Here is a 21,103-nt window from a genome sequence, read left to right on the forward strand (position 1 = left end):
CATGGCTACACCAACCCCGACAACAGGCACCGTGGCTACCCCAACCCCAACAACAGGCACCATGGCTGCCCCTACCATGACAACAGGTACCATGGCTGCCCCTACCATGACAACAGGTACCGTGGCTGCCCCTACCCCGGTGACAGATACTGCAGCTAAACCAGAGAACCAACCTGAAATAATTACCCGATCTCTATCCCTGAGTGAGTTGCGTGACATGTTAAAAGATTTTAGCTGCCACACAGATGAGCACATAGTTACCTGGCTGCTCCGATGCTGGGATAATGGGGCTAGAAGTTTGGAATTAGAGGGTGAGGAAGCCAAGCAGTTGGGATCTCTGTCTAGGGAAGGGGGCATCGACAAGGCGATTGGGAGAAAAACACAAGTCCTCAGCCTCTGGAGGCGACTTCTGTTAGGTGTGAAGGAAAGATACTCCTTCAGGGATGAAGTTACATGTCACCAAGGCAAGTGGACCACCATGGAGAGAGGTATCCAGTACCTGAGGGAATTAGCCTTGCTGGAGGTGATTTATAATGATCCAGAAAATGGACAGTCACCCACAGATCCAGATGAAGTCCAATGCACACAACCCATGTGGCGGAAGTTTCTACGAAGTGCACCACCAACCTATGCCAACTCATTGGCAGTAACGTCCTGGAAAGAAGGCTATGGACAAACGGTGGATGAATTGGCTGTCCAACTCCGGCAATACGAAGGGAGTCTCTCTTCCTCCCTATGGGCCTGTGTCTCAGCTGTAGAGGAGTTGTCCCGAGAGTTCCAGCAATTCAAAGTAGATCTGTCCTCCTCGTCACCTGTACAGGCCCGCATCGCAGTTATTGGGAGTAAGCATTCCTCTGCCCAAGAGAGAGGAGAGAGAAAGTACACTCGACGGGCTAACCTGTGGTTTTACCTGCGTGACCATGGAGAGGACATGAGGAAGTGGGATGGAAAACGTACCTCAGTCTTGGATGCACAGGTACAGGAGTTGCGAGAAAAAGGAACCAGGAAAGAAAATTCTTCTTGGAAAACTGCTGCTCCAGATTCCCGTGAGCAGTCCCCCAGACGCAGTAGATGGGCTGACCTCATTTCTGATCCCCTTGAAGGGACTTCTGATTCACGTGTGCAGAAAGTGAGTAACGGATATTCTAACCAGGATTAGAGGGGCCCTGCCTCCAGCCAGGTGGAGGAGAGAGACAACCGAGTCTACTGGACAGTGTGGATTCGATGGCCTGGCACATCAGACCCACAGGAATAGAAGGCTCTAGTGGACACTGGTGCACAATGTACCCTAATGCCATCAAGTTCTAAAGGGGCAGAACCCATCTGTATCTCTGGTGTGACAGGGGCATCCCAAGAGCTAACTGTATTGGAAGCTGAAATGAGTCTAACCGGGAATGAGTGGCATAAACACCCCATTGCGACTGGCCCAGAGGCCCCGTGCATCCTTGGGATAGATTATCTCAGGAGGGGGTATTTCAAGGACCCAAAAGGGTACCGTTGGGCCTTTGGTATAGCTGCATTGGAGACGGAGGAGATTGAACAGCTGTCTACCCTGCCGGGTCTCTCCCAAGACCCTTCGGTTGTGGGGTTGCTGAAGGTTGAAGAACAACAGGTGCCAATTGCTACCACGACGGTGCACCGGCGACAATATCGCACCAACCGAGACTCCCTGATCCCAATCCATAAGCTGATTTGCCAACTGGAGAGCCAAGGAGTGATCAGCAAAACTCACTCACCCTTTAATAGTCCCATATGGCCCATGCGGAAATCTAATGGGGAATGGCAACTAACAGTAGATTATCGTGGGCTGAATGAAGTCACGCCACCGCTGAGTGCTGCTGTACCAGATATGTTAGAGCTTCAATATGAACTGGAATCAAAGGCAGCTAAGTGGTATGCCACAATTGACATTGCTAATGCATTTTTCTCCATTCCTTTGGCAGCGGAGTGCAGGCCTCAGTTTGCTTTCACTTGGAGGGGCGTCCAGTACACCTGGAATCGACTGCCCCAGGGGTGGAAACACAGCCCCACCATTTGCCATGGACTAATCCAGGCTGCACTAGAAAAAGGTGAAGCTCCAGAGCACCTGCAATATATTGATGACATCATCGTATGGGGCAACATGGCAGAAGAAGTTTTTGAGAAAGGGAAGAAAATAATCCAAATCCTTTTGAAGGCTGGTTTTGCCATAAAAGAAAGTAAGGTCAAGGGACCTGCGCAGGAAATCCAGTTCTTAGGAGTAAAATGGCAAGATGGGCGTCGTCAGATCCCTGCGGACGTGATCAACAAAATAGCAGCTATGTCCTCACCGACATATAAAAAGGAAACACAGGCTTTCTTAGGTGTTGTGGGCTTTTGGAGAATGCATATTCCAAATTACAGTCAACTTGTAAGCCCTCTCTACCAAGTTACTTGGAAGAGGAACGATTTTAAATGGCGGCCTGAGCAACGACAAGCCTTTGAACAGATTAAGCAGGAGATTGTTCATGCAGTAGCTCTTGGGCCAGTCCGGACAGGACAAGATATTAAAAATATGCTCTACACTGCAGCTGGGGAGAATGGCCCTACCTGGAGCCTTTGGCAGAAAGCACCTGGGGAGACCCGAGGCCGACCTCTGGGGTTTTGGAGTCGGGGATATCGAGGATCCGAGGCTCGCTATACTCCAACTGAAAAAGAGATCTTGGCAGCATATGAAGGAGTTTGATCTGCCTCAGAAGTGTTCGGTACTGAAACACAGCTCTTCTTAGCAACCTGACTGCCTCTGCTGGGCGGGATGTTCAAAGGGAAAGTTTCCTCTACGCATCACGCGATTGACGCCACGTGGAGTAAGTGGATTGCACTGATCACACAGCGGGCTCGCATAGGAAACCCCAGTCGCCCAGGAATGTTAGAAGTGATCACGGACTGGCCAGAAGGCAAAGATTTTGGAATGTTGCCAGAGGAGGAGGTGACACGGGCTGAAGAGGCCCCGCTGTATAATAAACTGCCAGAAAATGAGAGGCAATATGCCCTGTTCACTGATGGGTCCTGTCGAATTGTGGGAAAACATCGGAGGTGGAAAGCTGCTGTATGGAGTCCTACACGACAAGTTGCAGAAACTGCTGAAGGAGAAGGTGAATCGAGTCAGTTTGCAGAGGTGAAAGCCATCCAGCTAGCGTTAGACATTGCTGAAAGAGAAAAGTGGCCAGTGCTCTATCTCTATACTGACTCATGGATGGTGGCAAATGCCCTATGGGGGTGGCTACAGCAATGGAAGAAGGGCAACTGGCAGCACAGAGGTAAACCCATCTGGGCTGCCACACTCTGGCAAGATATTGCTATTCAACTAGAGAATCTGGTTTTAAAAGTACGTCACGTAGATGCTCATGTACCCAAGAGTCGAGCCACTGAAGAACATCAAAACAACCAGCAGGCAGATCATGCCGCCAAGATTGAAGTGTCTCAGGTGGTCCTGGACTGGCAACATAAGGTTGAGCTATTTATGGCTCTGTGGGACCACGATACCTCAGGCCATCAGGGAAGAGATGCAACATATAGATGGGCTCGAGATCGAGGGGTGGACTTGACCATGGACACTATCGTGCAGGTTATCCATGAATGTGAAACATGTGCTGCAATTAAGCAAGCCAAGCGGCAAAAACCCCTGTCGCATGGAGGGCGATGGCTGAAATATAAACAGTGGGAGGCCTGGCAGATTGACTATATCACACTCCCACGAACACGCCAAGGCAAGCGCCATGTGCTTACAATGGTGGAAGCAACCACTGGATGGCTGAAAACATACCCTGTGTCCCATGCCACTGCCCAGAACACTATCCTGGGCCTTGAAGAGAAAATTTTATGGCAACACGGCACCCCAGAAAGAATCGAGTCGGACAACGGGACTCACTTCCGAAACAACCTCGTAGACACCTGGGCCAAAGAACATGGCATTGAGTGGGTATATCACATCCCTTATCACGCACCGGCCTCCAGAAAAATTGAACGATACAATGGACTGCTGAAAACTACAGTGAGAGCGATGGGGGGTGGAACTTTCAAGCATTGGGATACACATTTAACAAAAGCCACCTGGTTAGTTAATACTAGAGGATCCGCCAATCAGGCTGGCCCCGCCCAACCAAGAGTTCCACATACTGTAGAAGGGGATAAAGTCCCTGTAGTGCGCATGAGGAGTATGTTAGGAAAGACAATCTGGGTTAGTCCTCCCTCAAGCAGAGGCAAACCCATTCAAGGGGTTGTTTTTGCTCAAGGACCTGGGTACACCTGGTGGGTGATGCAGAAGGATGGGGAAGTTCAATGTGTACCTCAGGGAGATTTGATTTTGGGAGAGAATAGCCAGTGAATTGGGCTGTATGATATTTAACTGCTAAATAACCTGCCAATGCATGTCATTGTATCTATAGTGTCTATATGTCATATCAAGGGTATTATTGTGAGAATTATCCAAATGACTACAGGATGGACTTTTGAAACTGAGCCAAGTACAACAGCGATAGAACTTGAACTGGCACCCAGCAATTTCCTCAAGATCAACATCTTCGACCTGCAGATCAAGGGCATGAGTTGCACCAACTGTACTAGCCACAAGATCCAGAGACAACATACAACGACCCAACATCTCACCATCTCTCTCTTATCCTGAAGAACTGTTACAACAGATAGAGCTCCCAAAATCGATGGACACATTAGAGGGATAGCCCATAGGCTAAAGGAACACCATGTGTGTGTGTGTGCGAGGTCGGGGCGGGGGTGAGTCCATATACTTATATATAAGACAAGGAAAGTAGTAGTGATTGATTGGAAAAAAATGTAAGATCTGGGCATTATGTTGATGGTATAGAATAAGGGGTGGATAATGTCCTGGGTTCAGCTGGGATAGAGTTAATTTTTACAGGAACCTGGGAGGTGGGGGCATAGCCGGGGCAGCTGACCTGAACTAGCCAAGGAGCTATTCCATACCATGTGACATCATGCTCAGTATATAAATGGGGAGCGGGCCGGGGGGTGGTCTCTGTTTTCAGTGGGGGAAGTGGTGGAGCGTCGGGTCCCGGGTGGTGAGCAGTTGCACTGTGCATCACTCTTTTTGTATACTTTTTCATTAGTGCTGTTGTTGTTGTAATTTCTTTGTGTTTGTCCCAGTAAACTGCCTTTATCTCAACCCTCGAGGTTCCAGTTTCTTTTTCCTTTCTCTCCTCTGTCTCCTCCCCATCCCACCGGAGGGGGGCGGAGGAGTGAGCGAGCGGCTGCGTGGTCCTTTGTTACAGGCTGGGCTGAAACCACGACAGCAATGCATGCCGCATGGGCAATAAACAGGAGGAGCTGGAAGCCATCGTGCAGCAGGATAGATATGACTTAGTCGCCATCACAGAAACATGGTGGGACGAATCCCATGACTGGAGTGCTGCAATGGATGGCTACAAGCTATTCAGAAAGGATAGGCAAGGAAGGAGAGGTGGTGGGGTGGCTCTCTGTGTTAGGGAATGTTTTGACTGTATAGAGCTACACGATTGTGATGACAAGGTGGAGTGCTTATGGGTAGGGATGAGAGGGAAGGCCAACAAGGCAGATATTGTGCTGGGAGTCTGTTATAGACCACCCGACCAGGTTGAAGAGATGGATGAATCATTCTACAAGTAGCTGGCAGTAGTCTCAGAATCATGTACCCTTGTTTTCATGGGGGACTTCAACTTTCCAGATGTCTGCTGGAAATACAACACAGCAGAGAGCAAACAGTCTAGGAGGTTCCTGGAGTGTGTGGAAGATAACTTCCTGACACAGCTGGTGGGTGAGCCAACCAGGGGAGGAGCCTTGCTAGATCTACTGTTTACAAACAGAGAAGGAGTGGTGGGAGATGTGGTGGTCAGAGGCCATCTCAGGCTTAGTGACCATGAAATGATAGAATCCTCGATTCTTGGTGAGGTAAGGAAGGGACTCAGCAAAATCACCACTATGGACTTCCAGAGTGCAAACTTTGGCCTGTTCAGGACACTGGTTGAGAGAGTCCCTTGGGAGACGGTCCTGAAGGGCAAAGGGGTCCAGGAAGGCTGGACATTCTTTAAGAAGGAAGTCTTAATGGCTCAGGATCAGGCTATTCCCATGCGCCACAAGTCAAACCGCTGAGGAAGAACCGTCCTGGCTGAACTGGGAGCTTTTGCTGGGACTCAAGGAGAAAAGGAGAGTTTACCATCTTTGGAAGAAAGGGCAGGCAGCTTAGGAAGAGTACAGGGATCTTGTTAGGTCATGCAGAGAGCAAATTAGAAAGGCAAAGCTCAGCTATAACTACATCTGGCCACTATCTTAAAAGACAACAAAAAATGTTTTTACAAATCTGTTAACAATAAAAAGAGTGCCAAGGAGAATATCTCTCCTTTATTGGATGCAGAGGAGAACGTAGCAACCAGAGTTGAGGAAAAGGCCAAGGTACTTAATGCCTTCTTTGCCTCAGTCTTTAATAGTGAGACCAGTTATCCTTAGGGTACTCAGCCCCCTGAGCTGGAAGTTGAGGATGAAGAGCAGAATATACCCCCCCTTAATCCAGGAGGAAATAGCTAGTGACCTACTACACCATCTGGACACTCAGAAATCTATGGGACCCGATGGGATCCATCCAAGAGTACTGAGGGAACTGGCGGAGGTCCTTGCCAAGCCACTCTCCGTCATCTATCAGCGATCCTGGTCAACAAGGGAGGTCCCAGACAACTGGAGGCTTGCCAGTGTGACTCCCATTTATAAGAAGGGCCGGAGGGAGGATCTGGGGAACTACAGGCCTGTCAGCCTGAGCGCGGTACCAGGGAAGATTATGGAATGGTTTGTCTTGAGAGCGCTCACATGGCAAGTCCAGGATAAGAACGGGATCAGGCCCAGTCAGCATGGGTTTACGAAAGGCAGGTCCTGCTTGACCAACCTGATCTCCTTCTATGACCAGGTGACCCGCCTAGTGGATGAGGGTAGGCTGTGGATGTTATCTACCTCAACTTCAGCAAGGCCTTTGACACTGTCTCTCACGGCATACTCCTTGAGAAGCTGGCGTCTCATGGCTTGGACAAGTCTACTCTTCTCTGGGTGAAAAACTGGCTGGATGGCTGAGCCCAGAGGGTTGTGGTGAATGGAGTTAAATCCAGTTGGCAGCCAGTCACAAGTGGTGTTCCCCAGAGCTCAGTATTGGGGCCAGTTCTGTTTAATATCTTTATCAATGATTTGGATGAGGGGATTGAGTGCACCCTCAGCAAGTTTGCAGATGACACCAAGTTGGGAGGCAGGGTTGATCTGCTTGAGGATACCAGGCTCTACAGAGAGATCTGGAGAGGCTGGATTGATGGGCCAAGGCCAATTGTATGAGGTTCAGAAGGCCAAGTGCTGGGTCCTGCACTTGGGTCACAACAACCCCGTGCAGCACTACAGGCTTGGGGAAGAGTGGCTGGAAAGCTGCCTGGCAGAAAAAGACCAGGGTGTGCTGGTTGACAGCCAGCTGAATGAGCCAGCAGTGTGCCCAGGTGGCCAAGAAGGCCAATGGCATCCTGGCCTGTATCAGAAATAGTGTGGCCAGCAGGAGCAATGAAGTGATTGTTCCCCTTTATTCGGCAGTGTTGAGGCTGCACCTCGAGTACTGTGTTAATTTTTGGGCCCCTCACTACAGGAAAGACATGGAGTTGCTGGAGCGTGTCCAGAGGAGGGCAACCAAGTTGGTGAGGGGCCTGGAGCACAAGTCTTACGAGGAGCAGCTGAGGGAACTGGGGCTATTTAGTCTAGAGAAGAGGAGGCTGAGGGGAGACCTTATAGCTCTCTACAACTACCTGAAAGGAGGTTGTAGTGAGGTAGGTGCTGGTCTCTTCTGTCAGGTGGCTGGAGATAGGACAAGAGGAAATGGCCTCAAGTTGAGGCAAGGGAGATTTAGGTTGGATATTAGGAAACATTTCTTTACTGAGAGGGTTGTCAGGCATTGGAACAGGCTGCCCAGGGAAGTGGTGGAGTCACCATCCCTGGAGGTGTTCAGAAAACGTGTAGACGAGGCACTTCAGGACATGTTTTAGTGGGCATGGTGGTGTTGGGGTTTGGTGGTTGGACTTGATGATCTTGAAGGTCTTTTCCAACCTAAACAATTCTATGATTGTATATTCTGACTGGCACTCTCGCAACAGTCTGTACTTGAGGAAGTTGTTTATGATAGGTTCCAGTCCAACACGGGCTTCCAATTTTATAGGATACTGGTTTTGCCTTACCAGCTTAGCTTGTCTTCAATTCTGTTTTTACTGGTTCAGTATTTTTAGCTCTTCCAGGTCTCTCTGTTGCCCACACGAAGGGAGTTACAGCATCTTCTATTTCCTCAACAGAGTTGACTTCCTTAACTTTGTCTTCTGCTGTCCCAAGTAGTTCCTGCAATACATATATCTGCGCTTCCCAGGCATTATTTAGCGGAATACGGAGTCTTATTTTGTTTGCATCCAAAGTTATTTGTGCCCGTCATTTATTCAACAAGTCCCTTCCCATTAGAGGCAACGGGCATTCTGGCATGCATAAAAACTCATGTACAAACATCTTGCTATCAATTTTACACTCAATCGGTTTGAAAAAGGGTCTAACCTCTCCTTTTCCCATTGCACCAACAACAGCCATAGAATATTTACTCATAGGTCCTTTACAACTATTTAATACCGAATAAGTTGCTCCTGTGTCAACTAAATACTTAACTACATCATTCCCCATTTGAATTTCAACCAGGGGTTTTGCTGGGGACTCTATCTTTTCAACCCCCGGTCCCCATCAATTGGAGTCTTCATAAATGACTCCAATTAATTCCTCCGGTATAGGTCTTGCTACAGGAGTTAAAATCTGATTAGACAGTCTTTTTGAGCATTCATTTTTCCAATGCCCTCTTTCTTTGCAAATAGCACACTGGTCCCTATCTAAGGGGGTACTAAATTTCAGATTTCTTCCCATCACTCGGCTCTGTCCTCATCCTCATCCCCTTTTAAAATCTCGACCTCCAGATGAGGTCTGAGCCTTGACAAAAGCAGCTTTCCTTTTAATTTTCTTCTTTCTCTACCTCCTCTTTATTATTGTATACTTTATATGCAATTTCAATCAGCTGGGATATTGTCATCCCAGACATTCCATTTTTTGTTCTGTACAGAATTAGTTGGTGGTATTGCTTAATCATTAACCTCCCTGTACTCGAATTTGTGTTCCAATTAGGCTCCTGAATTGGCATAAACCTGTCAGGGCTGTCTCTAGCATTCTGCCGTTCATTCTCCTCCCTTTTCTATAGCCATTTTTTTTTTCTTCTGGTGCTACTAACATCTGGATATCCTCCTCCTCATCTTCCTGTTTTAGGCACCTTTTCCCAATACTACAAGCAGAACAATACCTTGGTGCCTTCTTAGTATCCTCCATCATCATAATTACATTTGAATCAGAAGTCAACAAATTACATTTTTTCCATATTTCATGATTGTTCCTTAATGAGAAAAACAAATCAACATACAGCACCTCATCCCATTTATCCAGTCTTCTACAAAACAACATTAATTGCAAAATTGTATTATAGTTCAATGATCCCCTTTCTGGCCACTTTTCCCTATCATTCAATTTATATTTCAGCCACCACTGAGTACAGTATTCTGTCAGCTTCTTTCTTGTTAGGGGATCCCCTATAAACTTGCCCCAGTGTTTTGGAATACAACCTAATAGGGAACAAGGAGTTTCTGCTGACTCCTGAGCGCCCATATTCCTCCCCAGAAAGAATGTTCTCAAGCAAGATTTCATATACTCCAGTCACCACTGTCAAACGTATATGATTAGCTTTTCCTATGCATGCAAACACCGTAATATCATATACTCCAGTTGTCACTGTCAAATGCATATGATATACCAATTACACCAGTTACACCAATTATACTTCAAACTAGCAACATTTCTTTTAGCAAGTGTTACACCATTGTGTCACTTACCTGCTCTGGCTGGGGAGAATACTCTCGGAGTCCCCAGTCAAAAGGTCAGTGCGTGCTGGAGTCTGGAGAGCAGCATCTCCCCGCTGGTGGATGGCAAGTTGATCCAGGCAAGGTGTCATGGCAGTACCATCTGGGTCTCCAAAACTGTTGTCCTAAAAGCGGATTCATTACCTGGTGTGCAATAGACCAATCTCACACACTCAGGAGAGATATTGCTTTATTCTGCGCAGGGTGCTAGGTGGACTTCCCAGAAATCAAGCATACCAGATTCATCAGGTGTGCCCCTTTTATACAGTAACAATTGCATCTAATTTATTAAACTACTCCTACCTAGTACATATTCAAACTACCTGATGTATATGCATAGGATTACATAACCATGACACATCAGATACCTTCTCTGCATGTGCGGGGGTCTCAGGTGGTCTTTGGTGGTCGTTTGGGGAGGTATCCCCTCCTCACTTTGACCGCTAAGTCGCTCTGTATCAGGTCAGTGGTTCATTTTCCTGCCAAGAGGGTTGCACCATCAGTCAGGAAGAATAGAAAGGATCAGAAGAGGTGCTCCAGGTGAGGCACCATTAAACAGGAAGAATAGAAGAGATCAGAATGATCTTGTCTAACTAACTTAATTTAAAACAGGACTTTCTAATATACCACAGGATTTTCTGTATCTGACATCAATCAGGTAACAGGCTAGGGCTAGAGGCAGCTGGAGCCCCATGTACCAGGCAAAGGGGGGCATTAGGATCTGCTCTCAGTCACCTGCAAGGTGGCCTAAGCTCATGTGACTCAAAGGCTCATGCATCCAAGGACAAGGAATTTGAGAGCTCTACAGCCAAGGCATTGCAATCAAAGACAAATCTTAGTCAAGCAGGGATGGGCAGGATTTAGCTGTTAGCAGCAGATGGGAAATGTGACCTAATGGTGGCTCGTCGGTCTGGGTGAAATTGTAAGTTTGTTATTTTTCTATTTTGAAGTTGCTGAAGAGTACTCATATGATGTAATTTTAAGTATCTGCATTACATACCTGAATTATTTGCCTTCTCTATAGACTCTACTGACTATGATAAACCTAAGACCTTAGTTCAGCCACCTCAGTTTTAGTGCCTGCTCTTCAATGGTATGTGCAGAATTTTCCTCGTATGCACTGTCTGCTATGATAAACAGGAGCAAAGACTCTTGCATCAGGTGACAATAATTTATTACTAATACAGTGCCATAGCTGTAGTTTGCAATTCAGTCAACTATGCTAAACAAATATGAAGATACATGCCTTGGAGAACTGGTAAGCTGCATTCAGGAATGGCAGGATAATTTACAGTGCTGAACAAACCAAATACAAATACAGTGGCTGCACCGTGTGCTCATTACTTTTGCTTTTAATAAAGTTGGGTTTTTGGCTGTGTTGTCCCAAAAGTGGGGTTGTTTACCCAGTGTGTCAAATGCCAATGTACACACAGAGCAGAGGTATTTTATTCCAATTCATGTTTGCGCAAGGATGGGGGCTAGGTGGTAATCCACAAAGCTAGCACACCTCATGCCTAAACGGGCAAACAATTGATACAGTTCAGTTATACATATTTAGTTTCCAAAGTTCTTCCCCAAAACTATGATTGGTAGTCGCTTATCTACCATAGTTTCTATTGGGCTAAAGTTTTTCCTGCTTCGAATTAAAGGTACAGTGTTCTTTTATTCTACAGCACAGGCTGGGGGTGGGGGGAAGAGAAGTCTTTTTGGTCTTGAATTGAGTCGGTGGTCTGATCTCCCCCTGCTGCCTTTACCTTTCCTCCAGTTATGGAAGATTTTTGCTGACTTCATGCCTATTAGCAATTATTCAACTTTAGGTGCCTCCTGGGGTAGGATGTTCCCTTCTTATCAGTCTTTTAGTTCTTCAGGGGCACAGTTGTTAGCAAGGCATGCCTTGTTTATACAAAGGGTATCCTGTTTCACAAGACCTTTGTGGCATTTTTAAGGTGGCTTAAGTACATCAGCTGTATGCCTGCTGAAATCTGACACTACCCTGTATTAATTGCCTCTTTGTCCTTTGCTAAAATAGCTGTAGGAAAATATTTTTCTGAAATCTCAGGTTTTAAGGGAATTTTGAATATAGCTTGATGAGATATGACAGTGAAGGAATCCTTGAATATTTAATTTAGAGTGAAGATAATTAGTCGCTTTTGTGCAATGGAGTATATAAGCTTTTCATTATAAGCTTGCCTCTGACACTGGGTGAAATAAAGTAGTATTTTTTCTGGAAAAAACAAAGTTTTCACGAAACCAAGCCAATTTATAATTTTGGGTTGAATTAAACTAATAGTTTCATCTCTTATGAGTTATATAGTCCCAGCTACTTTTAAATGCTGGACTGGTTAAACACATTAAAAAAAATAAATCAAATTTTCAGTGTGGAGCATGATTTTAATGAGTTGAAAACAGCTAAACAAAAGTAATTTAAAATAAATTCAAATAATAAATTCAAATATTTTGAAGTGTATTCAAATAAATGAAAATGTATTTTATTTTGTATTGCATAAAATGTTATGTATTGACTAGAAATAAAAATTTCAGTCCTCTGTTAAAATTACATATCAGTACAAATGGAACCAACTGAATTTTTTTTTATCACACCAAAAGGATCTGTTATTGAACTATTTTTTGCTGTTAGGCTAACTGCTGTCAGCTTTCTTTTATAGAGAAGCCAGTGTTTTTATGATGTTCGTGAAGATATTAAAATGCCCTTAAACAGATACAGTTTTACTAAATGGATATTTACTGATGCCAGGTATTGATTGTTGTCGTGGTTTAACTCCAGCCAGCAACTAAGTACCACGCAGCCGCTCACTCACTTCCCCCATCCAGTGGGATGGGGGAGGAACTCGGGGAAAAAAAAGGTAAAACTTCTGGGTTGAGATAAGAACGATTTAATAGAGCAGAAAAGAAGAAATTATAATGATAATAATAACACTAATAAAATGACAACAGTAGTAATAAAAGGATTGGAATGTACAAATGATGCACAGGGCAATAGCTCACCACCCGCCGACCGACACCCCGCCAGTCCCCGAGCAGCGATTCTCTGCCCCCCCCCCCCCCTTCCCAGTTCCTAAACTAGATGGGACGTCACATGGTATGGAATACACCGTTGGCCAGTTTGGGTCAGGTGCCCCGGCTGCGTCCTGTGCCAACCCCCCGTGCCCTGGCTGGCCATGAGAAGCTGAAAAATCCCCGACTATAGTCCAAACAATACTGAGCAACAACTGAAAACATCAGTGTTATCAACATTCTTCGCATGCTGAACTCAAAACATAGCACCGCACCAGCCACCAGGAAGACAGTCAACTCCATCCCAGCCGAAACCAGGACAATTGTGCAAGATAATAATCTGGGATAAGGTTTAAGATAGACATAATGCTAATGATAATGTGGTAGATGCTGAGTGGACACACCTCCCTGTCTTTGAAGAGTTTGCAGCATGGATAGGAAAGCAGTTACCCCACATGTGGATGGGACAGCAGACCCCCAGAGCACTGCTGAGTGAGCTCCACAGGATCTGCAGCACTGCAGGGTTGATTTGGTTTTCTTAATTACCTAGTTGAAAAGTTATTCAAAAAAACCTTCTTCACCATGCTTGGTGCTGTGTTAGCATGGTAGCCACGGAGAACTGCCAACCATTGCTTTCTCTGCAACAGCCTCTCCAGGCTGTGAGGCTTTGTGCATCCCTTCCTCCCTCCTCCTTCCTCCTGCTCCCCCATATGTCTCACATCTCTTTTGTAAGCCAAATGCTGCTCTTTAAACCTTTCTCAGTTGGTCAGGTTTTCTGAACTTCATATCTTTATTGCTCTCTTCTGTGGGGCAACTAATCTCCTGTCCTGCAGTGTGCTGCTCCCGTTAACACGTTACAGAATTCCTGGTGCCTTTGAGACAATGACATTGCGTTGTTGGCTTACATTCAGTTTGTGATTTACTCCAAACTCCTCTTTTATTATAGGGGCTGTTCCCCCCCAACTGCTGGCTAGTAGTAAAATATGACACTCTGATATTTAATCTTATAATAAAGCAATGAGAAAACTGTCATGAATCATGTGAATTCCCTTGATATAATAACTTACAGCCCTGTGATTTAGCTGGTATTACTCTTTTTTTATTTTTTTATTTAATTTTTTTAAAAACATTGCCTAAAATGTGTGTTAGAAGAAGCTTCGGACTGAAAAATGCTTTAGTGAAATACACAAAATCCATCTTTGTTTCCAGGTTGGGGTGGGCATAACTGGTTTTGCTGTGGATCTGGACAGGTCCCACAGCTGCGTTAGTGTGACATTGGTGCCCTGCTGCTGGCACTGTCCTATGTCAGAGCAAACACTCAAAGTCCTGTTTGGTTTGTGGTCAGTAAAGATCCCGGCGCTGCTTTTTTTCATGGATTAAGGCAATAACTGGTGGCCAAACTAAGTTTCTGACAGTACAGTTTCCCCTTTGGCCTTAACTGCTACTTATAAAACTTTGCAAATATAACTCCTAAGCTGGTGTTACCGAAATCCGGAATAAAACTCCTTAACAGCAATGAGAAGTTAAGAAGCAGGCACTCCTTTATTGCAGCGCTGGGCACACAGGGGATCACTCCACCTAGTGTGTGCACCTGTCTGGTTTAATCATGCAGGTTAAATATACACCTGTCATACATATTCACTAGATTTCTGGGAAATATCATACATAATCATCAATTGTCCGAAAGATCATTAGCATATGTAAATGTCCTTTTATGCAGGTGTAGTGAAGTCTCTGGTGGTCTTCATAAGCCCTCTGGTGGTCTTCCATAGTCTTCCTCACTTTGTCCGATAGTTGACCTCTCTTATACGATTCTATGCAGTACAATTTTGCCATTTACATAAAAGTACATTCAATGTTAATTCTTAAATTTAACGTTTCTAGTGATTGGCCCCCAGTTACATCACCTTATCAATATTCTTATACTATAACATCCATTGGTTAATCTTACCTATTCTACTAACTGGTCTTTTGATCAAAGTAGGGTTTGTAAACCACAGAGCTAAGGTCCATAACGATCTCTCTCTTTGCTCATTAAAGCAAAACACTACAATCTAACAAATCTATCTAAATTTCTATGGTTAACTGATCTAAGACAATACTTATTCTTTTATAATTCCTTACTGCACATTTTGTATGTTCCTAGGTTTCTATAACTATTGCAAGCTTCAAACTCCTATTCTACAGTCTTTTCCCTTTTAACCAAGCCTGACTCATGTTAAATTCTAATTTTTATCAAATATTGGTAACACTGGCAGGCTAGTTTTCTTCAGCTAGAGGGTAAGCCTTTCTAAGAGCTTTTGCTCTCCCTGAGATTTATTGCAAAATGAAAATGTTCTCTTTGTCTCTGGCATCAACTCAGGTTTGTAAACTTTGTTAACCAAAGAAATATTGAGTTCATATTCCAAAATACTTGGAATCTAGTTGTTGGCTTTTGGGTACACAGGGCCGTTGCTCTCACTCAGCACAGTTTTGCCCTTAAATTTCTGGATGATCCCTGTACACATTTTCTTGTTTATTCCTTTTTCTGTCAGAGGGCTCTTTCCTGGAAAATCGAATGTGAGCACAGTTTCCAAATTGTGCTGAGGGTGATCGTTCTCTTTTGCTGTGAGAGTGCTTGATGGGACAGATTGTGGACATTTTGCATGTTACTGATTTTTTAGCACTGCAGATGGGAATATTTGAATTACCAGAGATGATGAATGGATAGGGTGCGTATCTAGAGAGGGAGATTGGCAGGTAGGACGTGGGTGTGGGGTTCAGCTGGGAGTTTCTGCCTGTAGGGCAAGTGGGAAGGGGTGGTAGCTGGGAGGGGCTGCAGCAGGCAATACTTGCCAGGAGTGATCTCCTGACCTTCACCCACTCTTCTTGGCACAACTTGCTCCCCTGTCTTCCAGCCCATCTCCTTCCCTTGGACATCACAGCTTCTTTCTTCCTTTAAAGTTGACCTTGGCTGCACGTGTGCTGAAAGGTGAGCTCCCATTGAACAGCCTGGTTCTTTGTCTTGGTTGGATTCCCAATCCAGGTGTTGGATTTTTTTATCTTTTAATTGTTATTTTCTTGGTTTGGGGGGGGTGGGGGTGGGAAGGACAGAAGGCAGTGACAGATTATAATGACTGGTTTAAAGAGACTTTGAAGGTGGAGCTGTTCAGTATTGAGGAATAATGTTTTCTTTGTACAGTGTTAATCACTTTGCATTCCATTTTCACTGTAACAGCTCAGATATAATTACTCCACACTATAGACTACTTAGATGAATACTGTATATTCAAGTGAACTTTTCAACCTGCTAAATGAATCATACAGAAAAAAGTTAATGCTATTTATATTTAATTAAACATTTGCAAATTGGGCAGGAGGGAAGAGTGTACACAAAAGCAATGTTACCCTTTATGTTCAAGCTAATCAAGGGAAGCCTGGTGTCTTTGAGAGATGATGAGTATGAGCTTCTGCTACAGTCAGTTGATTATAATAAAGGGGTTGCTTTTTAAAAAGGACACTGTCCACTTGAATATTGTAAAATTCATTAATGTTAAAGAAATGCCTGATTGGGGGTATAGCCTCCCTTTTCTGATTGGTCCTGCTTATTTCTTGATAATGTTATCTTCAGAGGGTTTGGGGAGGGGGCTGGAAAGAGATGAATGCATACGGTAAAGTTCATTCTGTTTTATCCCCTGTAAGCCTCCGTGTCTATTTAGCACCTTGCTAGAGATTTGATCTTACACATGATGCTATAAAATGCCTGAAAGCATTTAATTTCTGAAGAGGTGCAGTATGCCTTTATCTTGCTTTTAATGAAAGTTTATAGCCTTCCTTGTTGCCTACAGAATTTTGCAACTGTGAATCCTAAAGGCTGAGGCCCCAGAAAAAATAAAGCTCATTTTTTTAAGCACAGTTTTAAGCCAACGTCATGAATGTTGAATGCCTGTGGTAAGCTTGGCAAAGTAATTTCTTAATACAGTCCAATTCACTGTCTTTGGTGTATGAATGCCTCAGCTACTTAAAACAAAGAGTAGAAATAGTATCTTTCTCTACATCTTCTTTCTCAACCTGTGAGCAAACTGATTTACAGATACACATTGTATATTAGTTGCTCTCTTTATGTGGACGCTACTTAGGTCCCGATCTTGCAGTGAGATTTCTAAGCATAAGACTGCTAAAATCACTGGTGCAGGATGAGAAGACATTCATCTCTCTGAAAAGGGCTTGTTTCATGTCTGGGCAGTGCTGAGGGAGAGCAACAAGGCATGTTTTAGCATGGAAATATTGGACAGACTGTTTCAAGTGCAGGGAAGGTACAGGAAGTTCTTAGTAGTAAAACTACTGTGTAGGACTGAGTCATACTTGTTTATATACAAAAAATGAGTTTTCTTGTTAAAATAAGCAGCAGTTGTATTTGCTTGCTGGAATTTTCTCAGTTAAATTGTTATTTCAGGAGAAAGACTTTACCCAAAGCTTACCAAAGTACAGAAATTTCAGAGTTAAGCTGCTTTTAAAAGTGAAGAAATCACCTTGCCCTCTGTTCTTCCTATTGTTTCTCTAAGCAACATTTAAACCATCCAACCCTCAAGGTCACTTATCATTGGGAAAGATATGAACACCAAGCTGGAAAACAGTTTTGCCCTTTGCAATTTATAGGCACCTTCAGGGTGGTGATAAATGGTCTCTGTTAAAAAGAGAGACAATTATGTTTGATTGCAGTGGAGATTTTTTGCCTTTTTAATTGTAGTACCCAAGATGTTTTCTGCCTTGAAGAGACCGATATATTAATTTGTATGTTTTTTCCATGTCTTAGTGCAAATGCTAACAATGTTCCAGAGCCATCCCCCTTTCATGGGGAAGGGGAATGGTGCTGTTTATCTCCTTGTCGCCTATGGCTCGTATTATTGCACCCAAATCCTTCATGTCCCGATTACCCAAAATAGAAGTTTGGGTTCTTAATGTGCAGAATGTCAGCATCAGTAGCTAATAGGCTCCCTTTGTGGATTTGAGTTGAATGTAGCTACAGTGATGCAGTGTTTGTGTAACTTGCGTGCTTTGTAATGATCAAAATATCACAAGAGCAACCTTTTGAAAAGTACAGCTAACTTAATAAATGTGTTTCTGATGTTTGTATCTACTGAAAAAGGCAATTAGAGAAGGGAGGGGAAGGAGTGATTGAGGAAGAGCAAAATGACTCATCAGAAATATTTGTCCTCTTTTCTTTCCTGCGTTTGGCTATTAGTCTACTTGCCAAGTATCCCACAACCCTTTATTATCCCTTAAGTGTAGGGGTCAATCCTTAAGGGGGTTGTGCTCTCCTAATCGAGTGCAGCATAAGCCACATGCTGAAATAATGGTGTTGCACAATTCCCTGGTTACAGACCATCCCCTGCTTACTGCCTCTTTAAATAAACCTTTGCTCCCTGAGTGACCTCACTTTACATGCAACCACTCTAATAAGTGCTCCTATTTCTCTGCTTTGCCTTCTACAGCTAATTTTGCTAAGCAGGTCATCGAATCCACCTGATTATTTAAAAGGTGAGCTGGATGATTTCCTGCCTGGTGCACAGCCACCCATCCTACTAGGAAGGTTTTCCATTTAGCAATGTTTAAGATTTCCTCCCATTTTTCTTATTGCCATACTGGTATCCAATCGACCTCCCATTGATTTTGTTCCCAAAATGGGAGCCATTCCGTACATCCCTTGAAGACAGCATATGAATCTGTATAAACAAACACTGACTCTTCAGTCTTGGCTTCCTTGGTAAATACACTCTTGTTGTGTTAAAGGGTAAAGGAATTTGGCAGAAAATAAACCACCTTGCATTCCAGCTTATCCTCACATGTCAGAGGGGCTGGAGGTGGCTAGGTTTAGTTTCTGAGCAATGTCCAATTCAGCGCTATAAGTCCAGTCGCACAACGACAGATGCACTTACAGCACTCTGCACTCTCGGCTTAGCCACATTCGATGCACGAGAATTGCCAGACTTAGGGAGTTTGGTTGCGTTAACAAACTATCATGACTAGATTAATGAGCAGCGCAGTTTATTAAAGCAACAGTACAGGTTCTTTTGGATTGCTGGTGATAAATACACTGTCTGCAAAGTATGTGCAAATGATAATACAGTCAACTACAAACACATAAAATTATGAAAGAAAAGAGCTCTAAAGAATTCTAAGTTTCCCGGGGAAGCACTCGGTACAGCTGAGTGTTCGAATCTCACCCAATAGGTGTTCCTATGGGGGGAGAAGAGAGGTTCAGCCCGTCGACTGATCCCAGAAGTCAGCAATGCCCTCCCAACTTGTCTATGATGGTATCTTCCCTAATAGTCTTCCTCTTTTGGGGTCTTTTTATTCTATTTTTCCTTTTAGGTGGAGCTTGAGTGACTCTAGTCATACATACCTTTGATTAGTATGAAGTTCTCCCACTTTGCTTTTAAAGGTATATGCTAGGAAAAATTTAGAGTGCATGCTCTGGGGGGGGGGGTGGTTGCACTTTGGAGGTGGGTAACTTTTGGGATGGAGGTGTGTTTTGGTATTATAATGATATTATAACGAGAAAGGTTCACCCAAAGGACATGGTGTTGCATGCCAATACCCTAGAACTGGGCACGTGTGATATAAATCAGAAGTAGGGCATTAGGTTGACAGAACCCCCATTATTTTACCTCCTTGCTTCAGTGGATTCAGTGCAGGGACCAACCGTTCTTGTTCCTATCGTTCCAGTTCCCTATCCCTGCAATCACAGAGCCTGGCCGCAGTCTCCACTCTGCTCCACCCTCCGTGTTACTTTTCAGAGTCAGCACACCAAGCTCCCCTGGTGTTGCTAACATCTAAAGTTGCAGGTTATGTTGCTTAGGGAACTACCATGGAACCGATTCTTTACATGTCCACTTCATTCCACACTGGAGGTTCAACTTCCCTTGAGGGGAGGGTGTCATATTGATGTCACCTCCAGCAATCATTCCACAACTCCACACAGCGATCAACTCCCCTATCTGAGCACTTCCTTCCCCTTCTGTCACAATTCGGTCCCCTGAATCAATATGTAGGGCTACTGCTCGATATTTCCACACCTTTCCCTCTCTCCTAGAGGATGCGTCAGTGAACCATACGTTTTAAAGGTGGGGCTTGAATGGAGGAGCAGGCTTTATGCATGGGGTTAGGGCGCTCTGTGTCTGGGTGGTCAGAGGGTGGATCTTGTATTTGGACTACTTTGGGTGCTCCCTCCTCTATCTGCCTTGTGTGACAATAATGATCTAGCTGCGCATACCATTTCCTTATGGTTTCTCGCCGTGTGACTCCTACAGGGGGTGGGGTTCCCGCCAATATTGGTTTTAAAACATTAAAGGGCCCTCTTAGGATAATTGGTTGTTGCCGTATAATTTTTTCCACCTCTTGTAAAGCTAGGTTGACCACAAAGAGGCCCTTTTCTCAAACAGAGTATCATTTCTCTGCGTCTTTAAAGCTACGTGAATAGAATCCAAAAGGCCAAGTTGGGCCTTCTGGTCCGCATTGCCACGTAAGTATGGACAGTCCGTGAATTGCAAAACCCCACTCGATGTGGAATGGATCTATCGGGTGTATTGGCCCTAAGGCCTGATATACCCCAGCCTCAAAGATTAACAGCTTCAGAGCTTCCTCATGAATGGGGGTCGAGTCCCAAGCAGCTCTTTTGCATGTTAAGTCATAGAGGAGGCAGGCTATGATAGAGAAATAGGGAATATGTTTCCTCCAGAATACTAGCAAACCTAGGGCATGTTGTAGTTCCCTCTTAATTCCATGCATTTTAACCTGTTCAAAGGTAGTTAAGGTTTTGGGGGGAATGCACACTGTTCCTCCCTGTCCCATCCCACCCGATGGGCTCGGGGGAGGTGATCTTTTAGATAGTCCGTTGCCACACACAGGAGTCACGACAATGACTCAGGAGGGACAGGGAAAATTTCAACACCCCGTTTCACTTGGCGAATCCCAGGGCAGGAGTCACGACAATGGCTCCTAAATGCTCAAAATATGTTTTATTTAACGTTGACTTATAACACAAGTGTGGCTAAATTTGGCATAGCAGATATTTAAAATAAAAAAACTTGACACCTAACAGCCATAGCAAAATATTCCTAACAAGAAGG

The 21,103-nt window shown here is 44.5% G+C and overlaps 2 protein-coding genes across 13 annotated transcripts in view; one reads left to right on the top strand and one right to left on the bottom strand.

Annotated features, from left to right (window-relative positions):
- LOC126035372 (insertion element IS476 uncharacterized 39.2 kDa protein-like) overlaps positions 1 to 3,559 on the bottom strand; it is a 279,856-nt gene extending 276,297 nt beyond the window's left edge. The window contains exon 1 of the mRNA XM_049793909.1: positions 3,497 to 3,559. The gene's annotated coding sequence lies outside the window, so the exon portion shown is untranslated. The remainder of the gene's footprint in view (positions 1 to 3,496) is intronic.
- LOC126035273 (growth hormone receptor-like) overlaps positions 1 to 21,103 on the top strand; it is a 190,468-nt gene that overhangs the window by 52,406 nt on the left and 116,959 nt on the right. For 5 of the 12 annotated variants that reach the window (XR_007504891.1, XR_007504890.1, XM_049793663.1 and 2 more), the window contains exon 1: positions 15,804 to 16,017. The exons of 2 other annotated variants lie outside the window; for them this stretch is intronic. The gene's annotated coding sequence lies outside the window, so the exon portion shown is untranslated. Of the gene's footprint in view, positions 1 to 15,521; positions 15,552 to 15,584; positions 15,732 to 15,803; positions 16,018 to 21,103 lie in introns of those variants that run through there. 5 more of the 12 variants (XM_049793657.1, XM_049793665.1, XM_049793656.1 and 2 more) reach the window with 5 other exon arrangements.

The sequence above is a fragment of the Accipiter gentilis genome, chromosome W (genome assembly GCF_929443795.1).
Source record: "Accipiter gentilis chromosome W, bAccGen1.1, whole genome shotgun sequence".
Lineage (NCBI taxonomy): Eukaryota > Metazoa > Chordata > Aves > Accipitriformes > Accipitridae > Astur > Astur gentilis.